The following is a 14,237-nucleotide window of genomic DNA, read 5'->3' on the forward strand; positions in this document are numbered from 1 at the left end:
TGCTGTTGCTGTCAGCCACCAAGAACTCCTGTAGGACAGTGCAAATATAGGCTCTGCATCATATTATTGGCTTTCAAGACACGAGTATAGGATTCCTCATATTGTTAAAGCCTTTCACAGTAAATATCTATGCTATAAATTTTGATGTGCTTCCCAGCTGAATGGATGCTTTGAGAGGAGAGAGACTGGCTGGAGCTAAAGTAGTTAACTTTGATTTACCTCTTCTCTATTATTCAATCCTATTGAGAATTTTGAGTAGTGATATCAAGGCATGTCGATTGGCTTCAGTTTATAGATTGAAATAAAATGAGTGATATTTAACCTTGGTCAATACCATGCAACCTTATAATATTACTGGGATGAAGTAATGTGTAAATTTGTAAAACACAGACAATGAAGCATGATGTTTGCAAATAAATCCAGATGAGTTTTCCTTATTAATCATTCAGTGTGTGTTTTTTGTGCAAGTCCTTGAGGGGTTTCCAGTATTAGAGAAGTACTTATGAAGAGTCTCTGTGCATGCCATTTCTTAAGCACCTGATTTGTAATGTTTGGTTTGCATATGTTGGCCGTATTCGTGCAGTGCATTTCAGCTGCTGTGTTTCCTAGTGCTAAAACAGTTCCTGCTCTCCAGCACTCGCAGAACATTCCTCCTTGCTACAGTTTGTTAGCTGCAGATATAGTGAGAGTTAGTTATCAGAGGGCCTAAAGTGGGTAACGTAAAAAAAGTGATCCATTTTCTAATATACTGTTCTGGCACTTTAGGCTCCTTCATAGGTATTTGGGTGCTTCTGATATTTCTCCTCAGATGAAATTGTAGATATTTATGGAGTCGAGTAAATTCCTGACTAGTTCTATCTAGCTTCCTAACTAAGAAGCAAAGTATCATTTCTCTTTTCTTCTGGAAGCAATCAGTGATATCAGGGTTACTGTCCAGATAATTATTAATGAGATTGATTAACAGTTTTCAAGTCATTAATCCTGTGCAAAGCTTCTCTGTTCTGCTACAAATCATAGGTGAATTTTAAAGGGCTATCAATATTGACATTTTTAAGTACTACGCAATAAAAAAGGCAAGTACTGGTGGGAACAAAAAGACAGATGTGCAACTGTCCTGAGAAAGATCAGTGGTCCTAAAACTGAATAAGTCCTTGCCAACAAGATTTCAGGGGGCAGCACATTAGCTATGTGTGAATCTTTAGGGGTCTTCTGAATGGGAATGCCTGTCAACTGTGGCAGCTATAAGTTATAGTCCTCCAAGTACATATTTGGTCCTCTGCATGTTTTCGTCATGCAGTCTGGTGGCCCAAGGTTAAGCCAGAATTAGGATATTTATATCCTGAATATTATTGTCACCAACCAACACCAGAGTTAGACACAGTTAAGCCATATTTGGCCATTGCATTAGACACCATGCACTCGAGGGAAATTTCCAAATAGAAGAGGGGAAGGGCTGAGTGGTATCAGCTGTTACCACGCAGCAAAGTGACAAACACTCCACATGTATGATTCTGGTTAATGTCTATGTATGCAGAAATCTGACCAGCTCTCACAGATGTATTTGTTGTTACTGCGCACCATGCCATCCTGTTCTTGCTCAGGCAAAACTCTCAGCAACTGAAGGTGGAGTGTGATCCTGTGCTCTCAGGCCTTACTTTTTACTCTCCATGTCCTAGAAATGAACTAATGTAAACAAGGTGAAATATAGGATCCTTACGGCCTTTCATTTAAATAGAAGTCTATAAAGGAATTGCAGTTTATCCTTTCTCATCTCTGTCAATATTCTCAGACCCACCCTTCCCATAGACTGACAAAAATGCTTAGCATTTAACTGCAGAGCTATATCAGGCTCCAGCTGAATTTTAAACAGTAGCAACCCTCAAGCCTCTAGGTCTTTCAGAGACTATGAAAATCCAAAGTGTTGCAACACAGACCACGCAGACAGAGTAAAGCCTCAGCAGGTGATTTAGTCTGTCTCACGTGTCTTGAAGGCTAACATGTTCAGATTGATACTTGGCTTTTTATTCCAGATGCGTAAGATAGATGTGAATAAGGAGAAGTCTGCAGACAACTGGAAGTTTATGGAGTAGAACCAGATATAGCCCACTGAGCTATCAAAAGATTGTAATGTAGTTCCCATCCATTACAACTAATGAATGGGAATTCCCTTTTAAAAGACTAGTACTAAAAGTTTTAGATGATTTGCTCTGATTGGCTGGCTCAGTATTTTGGATGCTGTATGTAATGCTGGTTAGAATATTCTTAAGATGGTTCTTAGAAAAAAAGTATGGTATAATTGTGTCTTTTCTGTAAAAGATGCACATGTGAAAAGCCATGCAGCCAGCTTCCAGCATGCACCAGCCAGCCCAGGACAGAGTGTTTGGAGAAGGTGAGGAGGAGAGAGAATCCTCGCAGATGCAGCTCCACAGATGTAAAACCAAGAGGTGTACACCTGACTACATCCTTTGAAGTGGTTTCTGAACCAAATCAGCTTGAAAGAGCCAGGGAACAGCTTTCATCATCTATCTCCTTGGTGCCCTTCCTTGATTGCTGTCAATGAGCTTGGGAGTGAGGGCTGAAAACAGCTTTCCACTCCTTGTTCTGTCCCTCAGGCAGGATTCAGAGAAACGCAGGCAGTGAATATTTTTTAAGTATTTTGCATGAGACTAATATAGCCACCTGTCCAATTGGCTATATACAATGCATAAAATATATGCATAGTTGTGTTGCAAGTCACATAATTATCGTATTGGCAAAACACCAGTACCCAGTATAATATGAATATCCCCTACTATCAGTAGTATGCAGTAGCTTGTCTCTGAGCAAACTGTGCCGATATTTTTAAAGTAGTTCTTACCACAATATTAAGTTTTAAATGTAAGGTGGCCCTGTTTTAAGCAGTAGAGTAGATCTAGGTGAATTTTGTTGACCTAACATTTTCAGAATGAATTATAATTATTCAGGAAGGCAGTTGTTCTCATTTCTTGGTGTGCCTCTGAATCACTTGAAATACATCTTGAAATTACCAAAACATGCTGCTGTAGAAGAAAAAAGCTAAACTATGACTCCCTCTTTATGGCCTTGTATTGCTAAAACATGCTGTATTGGGTTTTCGTGGCAAGGTTTTAGTTGCAGGGGGGCTACAGGAGTGGCTTCTGTGAGAAGATGCCAAAAGCTTCCCCCATGTCCGATAGAGCCAGTGCCAGACAGCTCCAAGACGGACCTGCCGCTGGCCAAAGCTGAGCCAATCAGCGACAGTGGTAGCACCTCTGCGATAACATATTTAAGAAGGGGGAAAAACTGCTGTGCAAGAGCAACTGGGAGAGAGGAGTGAGAATATATGAGAGCAACAACTCTGCAGACACCAAGGTCAGTGAAGAAGGAGGGGGAGGAGGTGTGCCAGAGCAGAGATTCCCCTGTAGCCCATGGTGAAAACCATGGTGAAGCAGGCTGTCCCCCTGCAGCCCATGGAGGTCCACAGTGGAGCAGATATCCACCTGCAGCCTGTGGAGGACCCCACACTGGAGCAAGTGAATGTGCCCGAAGGAGGCTGTGACCGTGTGGAGAGCCCATGCTGGAGCAGGTCTTCTGGCAGGACCTGTGACCCCATGGGGGACACACGCTGGAGCAGTCCGTTCCTGAAGGGGACTGCACTCCACGGAAAGTTCATGAAGAACTGCAGCCTGTGGGACCCATGTTGGAGAAGTTCGTGGAGGACTGTCTCCTGTGGGTGGGAGCAGGGGAAGAGCATGAGGAGGAAGGAGTGGCAGAGACCACATGTAATGAACTAACCGCAACCCCCATTCCTCATCCCCCTGTGCCGCTCGTGGGGAGGAGGTCGAGAAAATCAGGAGTGAAGTTGAGCCTGGGAAGAAGGGAGGGGTGGGGGGAAGGTGTTTTTAGATTTGTTTTTATTTCTCATTATCCTACTCTGCTTTGATTGTTAATAAATTATATTAATTTCCCTGAGTCAAGTCTGTTTTGCCTGTGATGGTAATTGCTGAGTGATCTCCCTGTCCTTATCTCAACCCACGAGCCTTTCATTATATTTTCTCTCCCCTGTCCAGTTGATGAGGGGGAGTGATAGAGCAGCTTGGTGGGCGCCTGGTGTCCAGTCAAGGTTAACCCACCACACATGCTGAGAGATTTGCATGCATTTTATGGTATCACTGACCAATATAACAAAAGACAACACCTTCTCTCCTTGGTCAGTCTCATCTTACAAGGGGCCTGGTTCCAAAATCCCTCCATCACTGGTTAGTCATAGTTGGTTATAATCGATCACGTATTATGATTTCTCTACATTTACACTAAAACTGCAGTTCAGTAGCTTTAGATATAAAAATACAAATCTCATGGGAAGTAGCTAGTTGGGAAATTCCTTATGCCCATATGTCAAAATACCCATTCATTCAAACCAAAATTGCTAGTAGAACTGTTTTTTAAAAAATCTCCTGATTCACAAAAAGCATCCTCTGTTGTCAGAATGAAGTTAAAAGAAAGTGGATTTTGGTTTAGAATTGTTTTCCATTTCAAAATTTTTGTCAAATTACAATAAGAGGGAGGGGAGGAGGATGAAACTGAACATAACTGTCAGACGAGCAGACATAAATCAACATGAATTCAGCTAAGCTAAGAAACAGGAGGAACTTCTCATATAGCAAGGATATAAACAATTTAAGGCTTCGTACACCAAATTAATACTTGAAATAGCTGCTTAAAATTAGTGAGATAACATGGCTCATGCTCCATGCTGTGACAATCAGGGGTAGCAAAAGCACTTTCTGGTAGCTTCTACCAAGAATAATTTCCTGGAGTCTCCCAGGGTTTTGTCCTCATGCCTGTGAGCCTCTTGCAAGCCTATCAACCAGCATTTAGGATACATCTCCACATGACAAAGGTACATCGAGATGTGAAGAGACCTGCATCTCAGGGAGAAACTGGCAGACTCGTTGCCTACCACAAATAATGCAAGGCATTCTTGACAAACTACTACCTGACTGTCCAGAAGCAGCCAAACTCCATTATTTTTCTTTTGCATTCCTTCACTGCTGTTGTAACAGTACTATTGATTAGCTTTTCTGTCAGCAAGACTCGTAACTTTGGATTGTGCTGGACTACTCCATTAGTTTCAGAGACTCTGCTTTCTTAAAGGCATGCTTTCTAATCTCCATAAGTAATTCTTCTGTGTCAGTAGGTGAGGTCATCTATTCTAATGCTGAGCCAATTGCCCATATGCACTATAACCATACTGCTATTAAGAGAAAAAGCCCAACATCATGAGCCACTAAGTGCATAATTCTCTAGTAGCCTTGCATTCCATAGCAATGTCAGTGTGCTACTTAGTGGGTATATTTGTGTTCTTGTCCTTCTAATTCTGGCATCACAAGATTCAGAGACAGTTGTTACTGTACTTTCAAAAATCTACTCTAAATGATAGAAGTACCTCAAAATTGGATAAAATATTCTCAAGTCAATGATGAGAATTGCACACCATTTTGACAACTCTCACAATTTAATGTCTCTCTTAAGGAGCTAAGGACTACATCAGAATCTCAGCTTTCACTACAAAAATACACAAATAAATAAATAGCACTCCACATACTGGCCTTTTAAGCCAAACATGAAAAAGGAATGCTGCAGGTTCAAACATCTTTAGGTAAATAAACAGGCCCCAGCACGTATTTTTATTTAAAATCTCATTGTTTTTAAACCAACATCTTAAGCTTTTTGTGAACTGGATCTTTTTATTCTTTTTTTTCCCCCTTTTTTAAACAATTGAGGCTGGCAAATGCACCATGCTGTTCCATGGCAAGAAATTCTAAAGACTCTCTAATTTTATCACTGAAAAAATGTCATCCAGTAGTAAGATTTAGATGCCCACATAACTTGCACATAAGCATGTTTCTAGAACTGTTAGCATTTTACTGCTTAAGAATCATTATCTTTTTTTTATATTTGATGGAGGGACAAAAGCTGATGAGTACAGATGGATTTTGTTAAGCAAATATATAAAGATACATATATCTGCAACAGAAGATATCAGATGTACTTAAGAGCAATTTTAATTTCCAAGATGAACGCGAAAAGTTACAATAAGCAAATTTCAATTTCTGTTTACTAAATAAATCTATATTTGCAATGTTCTTATACACATAATGTCAGGTACTGCCATTTTCACTGGCATGGATTTTTAGTTTAAAGATTTTTTACTATAGGCAATTCTGAAAACTAGCCAAATACTGCAGTCACTCTCCTTTGGCAAAGTAACCTCTCAGTGCTATGGTATTAAAAATGCAATTGTAGAGGTTGTTCCTTGATGTGGAAGAAGCAACACACCATATTTTCTCCACATTACAGTTAAGAATTTTGCAAAACTTATACCTAAGGCAATTCTATGCAGTTGTTAGCATGTCTCATGTCAATCAGAAAGAATAGGATGAAGGACCAATGGTAAGGGCAAAAAAATGGTTTTGTGAATTTACTTTTCAATACTTAAGTTTTTTACATTTAGAGAGCTAAACTTTAAGAGAGTCTTCTGAAATTCCTTAAATTTATTGTTAGTTTAAATTGGATGTTTTTCAGAATATCCTTTGTATTTTTGGTGCTGACTCAGATGTAAAAAGATCCAAATGAATGATATGCAATTAGTAATACCAATGATGTGATATGCAATAGAATTTTTATTGGCACAACCATTAGGCATTTTCTGTGCATGACAAAGCCACAGAGTACTTTTCAGAGCACTGTAAATCAGTTCAAGCTAAAACTTCTTAGCACCTCATGACATCACGAACACTGCAATGAAATTACTCCACATTTTTAGGAGAAAAAACATTTTTTGCCCAATGGAAATTCTGTGTACTTGGATTATGAAGAATTTGACTCATAACAAAGACATCAGTTGGAAATGACTTGTGAGGAGTAAGAGCTTAGTATGAAGTTGAGTAAAGAACAGCTATAAGCTGCCAATGCAATGCAGTCAGAAAAAAAGGCAAACATGATACTAGCGTATTTTAGAAGTACTTCCAACAGAAATGGAGTACTGTTACAGTCAGAGTACCAAGAACTCATGAAACCACTTTTATACAATTACATTCAAACTTGCGTTGTCATATTTGAGAAAGATTAGTTCAGACTATAATGAGGGAGGAATGGAGGGGAGAGAGGAGATTAGAGGAGGCCACAAGACACTAGAAGAGCCTAGTTTGCTTCATATAGTAAAACACAAACTATGAAGGAATATGATAATTTTCTAAAGCAGAGAGGAAGAAGAATTATACATAATAGCAGATTACATTGGCATGACCACAAGTGTAGCTATGGTTCCTAGGTGTTAAATTAAGGAGTTCTTTCAACCAGAACACCTAAGTAATCCTTAAACATCAGTAGATTTCTGGAAGGAACTGTACACTACAGTGCATGCAGTAATAGAAGCCTGGGCTTCAGCACTTAGGAGGTCAAATCCAGCATGTCCTACTATGAAGATCAAATTGGGAAACAAGAGATGATTTGATTTTTTTCAGTGAAATCTATTTCTTGTGGAAATTCAAATTTATCAAACAAAAAATTTTCCCAGTCTTGATTGGAATTTCTTTTTTCTCTGAAACTTTCAATTTTTTTTTTGTTTGTTTTTCCCCTCAAGATTTCATTCTTCGCCCTGATTAGGGATAAGCATTTTCTTGTGAGAAAGGAAAACTCTTTCCTTTGGGGGTTTTTTAGCAACCATACTTACAGATTGCCTGACTATACTGAGAGGTACTGATTTATACCTTTATTCCCAGTAAGTAGAACACTGTTTTGCATATCCTCTGTAATAGCAAATGCACCTTTTTCTGCTTCATTCTGACTCTAAGTCAAAACATGTGGAAGAATCAGATGACACCAACATCTTTATGTTACAGGGATTTGATCAGTGATATGATAGGATATTCAATACCTAGCCTTCAGAAAATAACTAAAATCAGACACACGGTAGCTGACAGAGCTAAGAGGTTTAGAAATCTATCAAAAAAAAAAAAAGAGGAGTGAAAAAAAGGTAACATATGTAGAGACTTTCCTACATTAGGGAAGACCATCCCTCAGTCAAGAAGGAAATAATACTGAAAGTGTTAGAAATGCTGGACATGTGCACAGTTCAAACATTTGGGCTGCCCTACAGCTGCTGATGCTAGAAGCTCTGGATTTCTGAATTTTTGGCTCTGAGTCAGAGACTCTAGGCCCTGAAGTTCCTGGCCCCAAGGCAGCTCCTTGTCAGGGCTGACCAACTGCCCTGGAGTGCTAGTCCCCAGGCACATGCTGGGTGATGGGCATGGTACCCCCATCCTGTCAACAGAAGTCCAGGTCTTCAGAATCCAGCTGGATGAGCTAGAAGGAGATTCTCTGAAAATCTGAATACTTTGAAAATCCTATCTATATTTCTATGAAATGTTTTGGGTTGGGACCTTTTCTGACAACAATGTAATTCATAAGAGAGTTCTCCACCTGACTAGAGAATGAATGGACATCAGGAGGCCCTAATGTACAGCCTAAAGCAATAATACATTACACAAACTAGGTAACTGTAGTTTTCTTTGCCTTCTTTCCTTTCTTCTTCCTTCCTTCTTTCCCGCCTTCCTTCTTCATAGACAGGTGCCCACTGCCTCCACAAACACAGAATCCAAACAGACCTTCTTCTGCCCTCATCAGAACCCTGACTTTTGCTTCAGTGTAACAGCAATGTATTTTTGCTTGCATTGCTCAGTGAAGTTCATGGGGCAGTTCTGGTCTGAGGTTTGCAGCTCTTTCTGGCTTGTACAGATAACCTTAACATATTGAAAACATGCTTAATTGTCTAGTTGAGTTGGAGCTAAAAAACCTAAAATAACAGCACCATAAGGTCTGTTATCCATCTTTCATCCTAAAACATTGTTAGCTTTTAAACATACATTAGGACAGACAGCAACAGCTAGCTGAGCAGAAATGTGCAGTAAAACTAGACTGGGAGATGAGATACAATTGGAATTGTCTGCCCTTTTCTATTTCCACATATGGATTCATTCTTAGCTGTCTTCTGCACACTGTTTCAAACCTCTGATCCTACTTTCTGCATTTTCATTCACTGTCCCAAACTACTTGCCACCCCATCTCCAATCCTGCGTGAGCCTCCTCCTGTGTTTTCCATTCCCTCATCTGCAGCTTGGATGCAGTGTCAAAATAACCAAAAGTGAAACAGAGGAATGTTCCCTATGGCGCTCTCCTTGCCCCGTCCCTCCGTGTTTGCCTGCCAGCCTTGTTTCCGCATTGTGCCTGTGGTGGGCTGATCTTGGCTGGATGCCAGGTGCCCACTAAGCCACTCTATCAATCTCCCTACTCAGCTGGACAGGGAAGAGAAAATATAATGAAAGGTTCGTGGGTCAAGATAAGGACAGGGAGATCACTCAGCAGTCGCTGTCACGGGCAAAACAGACTTGACTCGGGGAAATTAATTTAATTTATTACCAATCAAATCAGCATAGGATAATGAGAAATAAAAACAAATCTAAAAACTCCTTCCCCCTGTCCCTCCCTTCTTCCCAGGCTCAACTTCACTCCTGATTTTCTCTACCTCCTCCTTCCGAGTGGCACAGGGGGATGGGGAATGGGGGTTGCGGTCAGTTCATTACACATTGTCTCTGCTGCTCCTTCCTCCTCGCTCTCTTCCCCTGCTCAAGCGTGGGGTCCCTCCCATGGCAGACAGTCCTCCACAAACTTCTCCAATGTGGGTCCTTCCCACGGGCTGCAGTTCTTCATTAAGTGCTCCAGCGTGGGTCCTTTCCACATATCCTTTCCATGGGGTGTAGTTCCCTTCAGGAACAGACTGCTCCAGCACGGGTCCCCCACGGGGTCACAGGTCCTGCCAGAAAACTTACTCCAGCATGGACTTCTCTCTCCATGGAGTCACAGGCCCTGCTAGGAGCTTGCTCCTGTGCGGGCTCTCCACGGGGTCGCAGCCTCCTTCAAGAGCATCCACTTGTTCCACCGTAGACCTCCATGGGCTGCAGGGGGACAACCTCCTTCATCATGGTCTTCTCCAGGGGCTGCAGGGGAATCTCTGCTCCGGAGCCTGGAGCACCTCCTCCCCCTCCTTCTTCACTGACCTTGGTGTCTGCAGAGTTGTTTCATATAATAGAATGCTTTGGAATGGAAGGGACCATTAAAGGTCACCTAGTCCATCCCCCCTGCAATTGGCAGGGACATCTACAACTAGATCAGGTTGCTCAGAGCCCCATCTAGCCTGTCCTTGAATGTTTCCAAGGATGGGGCATCTACCACCTCTCTGGGCAACCCGTTCCAGTGTCTCACCACCCTCATTGTAAAAAATGTCTTCCTTATATCTAGTCTGAATTTACCCTCCTTTAGTTTAAAACCATTACCCCTTGTCCTATCGCTATTGGCCCTGCTAAAAAGTCTGTCCCCATCTTTCTTATAAGCCCCCTTTATAGTATTGAAAGACCGCAATAAGGTCTGCCCGAAGCCTTCTCTTCTCCAGGCTGAACAACCCCAGCTCTTTCAGCCTTTCCTCATAGCAGAGGTGTTCCATCCCTCTGATCATTTTTGTGGCCCTCCTCTGGACCTGCTCCAACAGGTCCATGTCCTTCCTGTGCTGAGGACTCCAGAGCTGGACGCAGTACTCCAGGTGGGGTCTCACCAGAGCAGAGTAGAGGGGCAGAACCACCTCTCTCGACCTGCTGGCCGCGCTTCTTTTGATGCAGCCCAGGATATGGTTAGCTTTCTGGGGTGTGAGCACACATTGCCGGCTCATGTCCAGCTTTTCATCCACCAGTACCCCCAAGTCCTTGTCTGCAGGGCTGCTCTCAATCCCTTCATCCCCCAGCCTGTATTGATACCAGGGATTGCCCCAACCCAGGTGCAGGACCTTGCACTTGGCCTTGTTGAACCTCATGAGGTTGTCCAGGTCCCTCTGAATGGCATCCCATCCCTCAGGCGTGTCAACCGCACCACTCAGCTTGGTGTCATCTGCAAACTTGCTGAGGGTGAACTCGATCCTGCTGTCTATGTCATTGATGAAGATATTGAACAGCACCGGCCCCAGTATGGACCCCTGAGGGACACCACTCGTCACTGATCTCCATCTGGACATCGAGCCATTGACCACTACCCTCTGGATTTGACCCTCCAGCCAATTAGCTATCCACCGAACAGTCCACCCATCAAATCCATCTCTCCCCAATTTAGAGAGAAGGATGTTGTGGGGGACCATGTCAAAGGCCTTACAGAAGTCCAGATAGATGACATCCGTAGCTCCTCCCTTGTCCACTGATGCAGTCACTCCATCATAGAAGGCCACTAGGTTGGTCAGGCAGGACTTGCCCTTGGTGAAGCCGTGCTGGCTGTCTCGAGTCACCTCCCTGTCCTCCATGTGCCTTAGCATAGCTTCTAGGAGGATCTGTTCCATGATCTTCCCAGGCACAGAGGTGAGGCTGACAGGTGGGTAGTTCCCAGGGTCCTCCTTTCTACCCTTTTTAAAAATGGCTGCAATATTTCCCTTTTTCCAGTCCCCAGGGACTTCACCTGACTGCCATGGCTTTTCAAATATCATGGAGAGTGGCTTAGCAACTACATCAGGACTCTGGGATGAATCTCATCAGGACCCATAGACTTATGTGTGTTCAGGTTCCTCGGGTGGTCGCGAACCTGATCTTCTCTTACAGTGGGAGGACCTCTGCCCTCCCAATCCCCGTCAAATGGCCCATTGACTCGGGAGGTGTGAGGAGAGAGGTTGCCAGTGAAGACTGAGGCAAAGAAGTTGTTGAGTACCTCAGCCTTCTCCTCGTCTGTTGTTACCAGCTCGCCACTTCTGCTCATCAGAGGGGTACGCTTTCCTTAACTTTCCTTTTCTGGTTAATGTCCCTATAGAAGCCCTTCTTATTATTCTTTGCATCCCTCACCAGGTTCAGCTCCAGCCAAGAAGCCTTGGCCTTCCTGGTCCCATCCTTACACAACCGGGCAGTGTTGTCCCTGTACTCTTCCCAAGATAGCAGTCCCTTCTTCCACTGCCTGTGCAATCTCTTCTTGCCCTTTAGTTTGACCCACAGGTCATGGCTCAGCCATGCCTGCCTCTTCCTTGTGCTCTATGGAAAGCATCCTTAAAGACCTGCCAGCTCTGTTCTGCTCCCTTGTCCCCGAGGGCCATTTCCCAGGGGGTCCTGTTGATTAACTCCTTGAAGAGCTGGAAGTTTGCTTTCCTAAAATTCAGGGTCCTGACTATACTCTTCACCTGACCCTTATCTCTCCGGACTGTGAACTCTACCAATGTGTGATCACTGCAGCTGAGGCTGCCTCCAATCCTGACATCACCAATGAGCTCACTTACATTGGTGACCACCAGGTCCAGTACTGCATCCCCTCTGGTAGGGCTATCTATTACCAGGCTTAAGGAGTTGTCCTCCATGCACTCCAGGAGTCTCCTAGATTGCTTACCGCCTGCCATGCTGCTTTCCCAGCAGATGTCGGGGTGGCTGAAATCCCCCAGCAGGACAAGAGCCTGTGAGCGCGAAGCTTCCTGTAGTTGGAGAAAAAAGGCTTCATCAATAGGCTCCCCTTGATCAGGCGGCCTGTAGTAGACCCCAACCACAAGGTTCCCTTTGTTGCCTCGGTCTCTAATTCTTACCCATAAACTTTCAACCTGCTCGTGGCTATTCTTCAGGGATGCTTCTTCACATTCTAGCCATTTCTTGACGTAGAAGGCAACGCCTCCGCCCCTCCTACCTCGCCTGTCCCTTCTGAACAGCCTGTAGCCTTCAATAGCTGAACTCCAGTCGTGGGATTCGTCCCACCGAGTTTCAGTGATGGCAACTAGGTCATAACTTTCTAGCAGCACGGTAGCTTCCAGCTCCTCCTGTTTGTTGCCCAAGCTGCGTGCATTGGTGTAGAGGCACTTCAGCTGGGCTGTCGTCCGTGTCACCTTCTTGGAGGAACACCCCTTGGTTCCCTTGAGGAATTTCTCTGATACTTCCCTGTTGGCTCCTATTACCTCAAGAGCCCCCTGCTCATCCCCGTAAGACTTCGACTGTGCTTCAGTGTCTCTAGCACGCCTCAGATCAACAGGCTGAGGGCCCCCGCTAGCATCCCATCCCCTGCTAGTACCCCGTCCCTCTAACCACGGCGTGCCATCCCACCCCTTGTCACAGGCAAACGTGATATCGACCTCCTCCCCCTTCAAATCTATTTTAAAGCCCTGTCAATGAGCCCTGCAAGCTCCTGAGCAAAGACCCTCTTTCCCCTTTGAGAAAGGTGAACCCCGTCGGATGCCAGCAAGCCCAGTACTGTGTAGGCCATCCCATTGTTGAAAACCCCCAAATTGTGACGTTGACACCAGCCACAGAGCCATGTATGAATGGACTGGATCTGCCTGTTCCTCTCAATGTTCCTGCCCAGAACTGGAAGGAGGGAGGAAAAAATAACCTGTGCTCCCGATTCCCTCACCAACTGTCCCAAGGCCCTGAAGTCTCTTTTGATAGCTTTTGGACTACGGGTTGCAGCTTCCTCTCCACCTACATGGAAGATCAATAACGGGTAGTAGTCCGAGGGCTGTACCAGGCTGGGAAGTTTCCTGGTGATGTCCTTAACCCGGGCCCCAGGGAGGCAGCAGACTTCCCTTTGAGGAGGGTTTGCCCAGCATATTGGACCCTCTGTCCCCTTCAGAAGGGAGTCACCTACAACTATAACCCTTCTTTCCTTCCTCGTGGAGGTGGTCGTGATACAGGGGGTAGGCCTTTCTGACCTTGGTGACACCTCTGCTGTAGCTGGACTGTCATCCACATCATCCATGGACTGGCTTTCCACATCCAGAGCCTCATACCTGTTGTACAGAGGCACCCGGGAAGGCAAGCTAGGCAAGGAAGGGGTTCGCCTGCCGCCCTGACTGCGGACTTGCCTCCATGAATTCCTTTCCTTTAAGCTACTGCCTTCAGCCTGGTGGGGGAAGGATACAGGATCCCCTTGATCTTGTTTTTTTTCTGGTGGCTGTTCCTGTTTCAGTCTTGGGGAGGGCAGAGCATGGTTCCTCCAGTCTATCTCTTTCTCAGCCTCCCTGATGCTCCTTAACCTTTCTACTTCCTCTTGTAGCTCTGCCACCAAGCTGAGCAGATCATCCACCTGTTCACACCTCACACAGCTGTTCTCACTACTGCCAACCGTTACCAGTGAAAGGCTCTGGCACTCCCTGCAGCCTGAGACCTGGACGGCTGCATGGT

Source organism: Nipponia nippon, unplaced genomic scaffold (assembly GCF_047370975.1).
Source record: "Nipponia nippon isolate SJK-2023a ecotype South Korea unplaced genomic scaffold, ASM4737097v1 scaffold_26, whole genome shotgun sequence".
Taxonomy (NCBI): Eukaryota; Metazoa; Chordata; class Aves; order Pelecaniformes; family Threskiornithidae; genus Nipponia; species Nipponia nippon.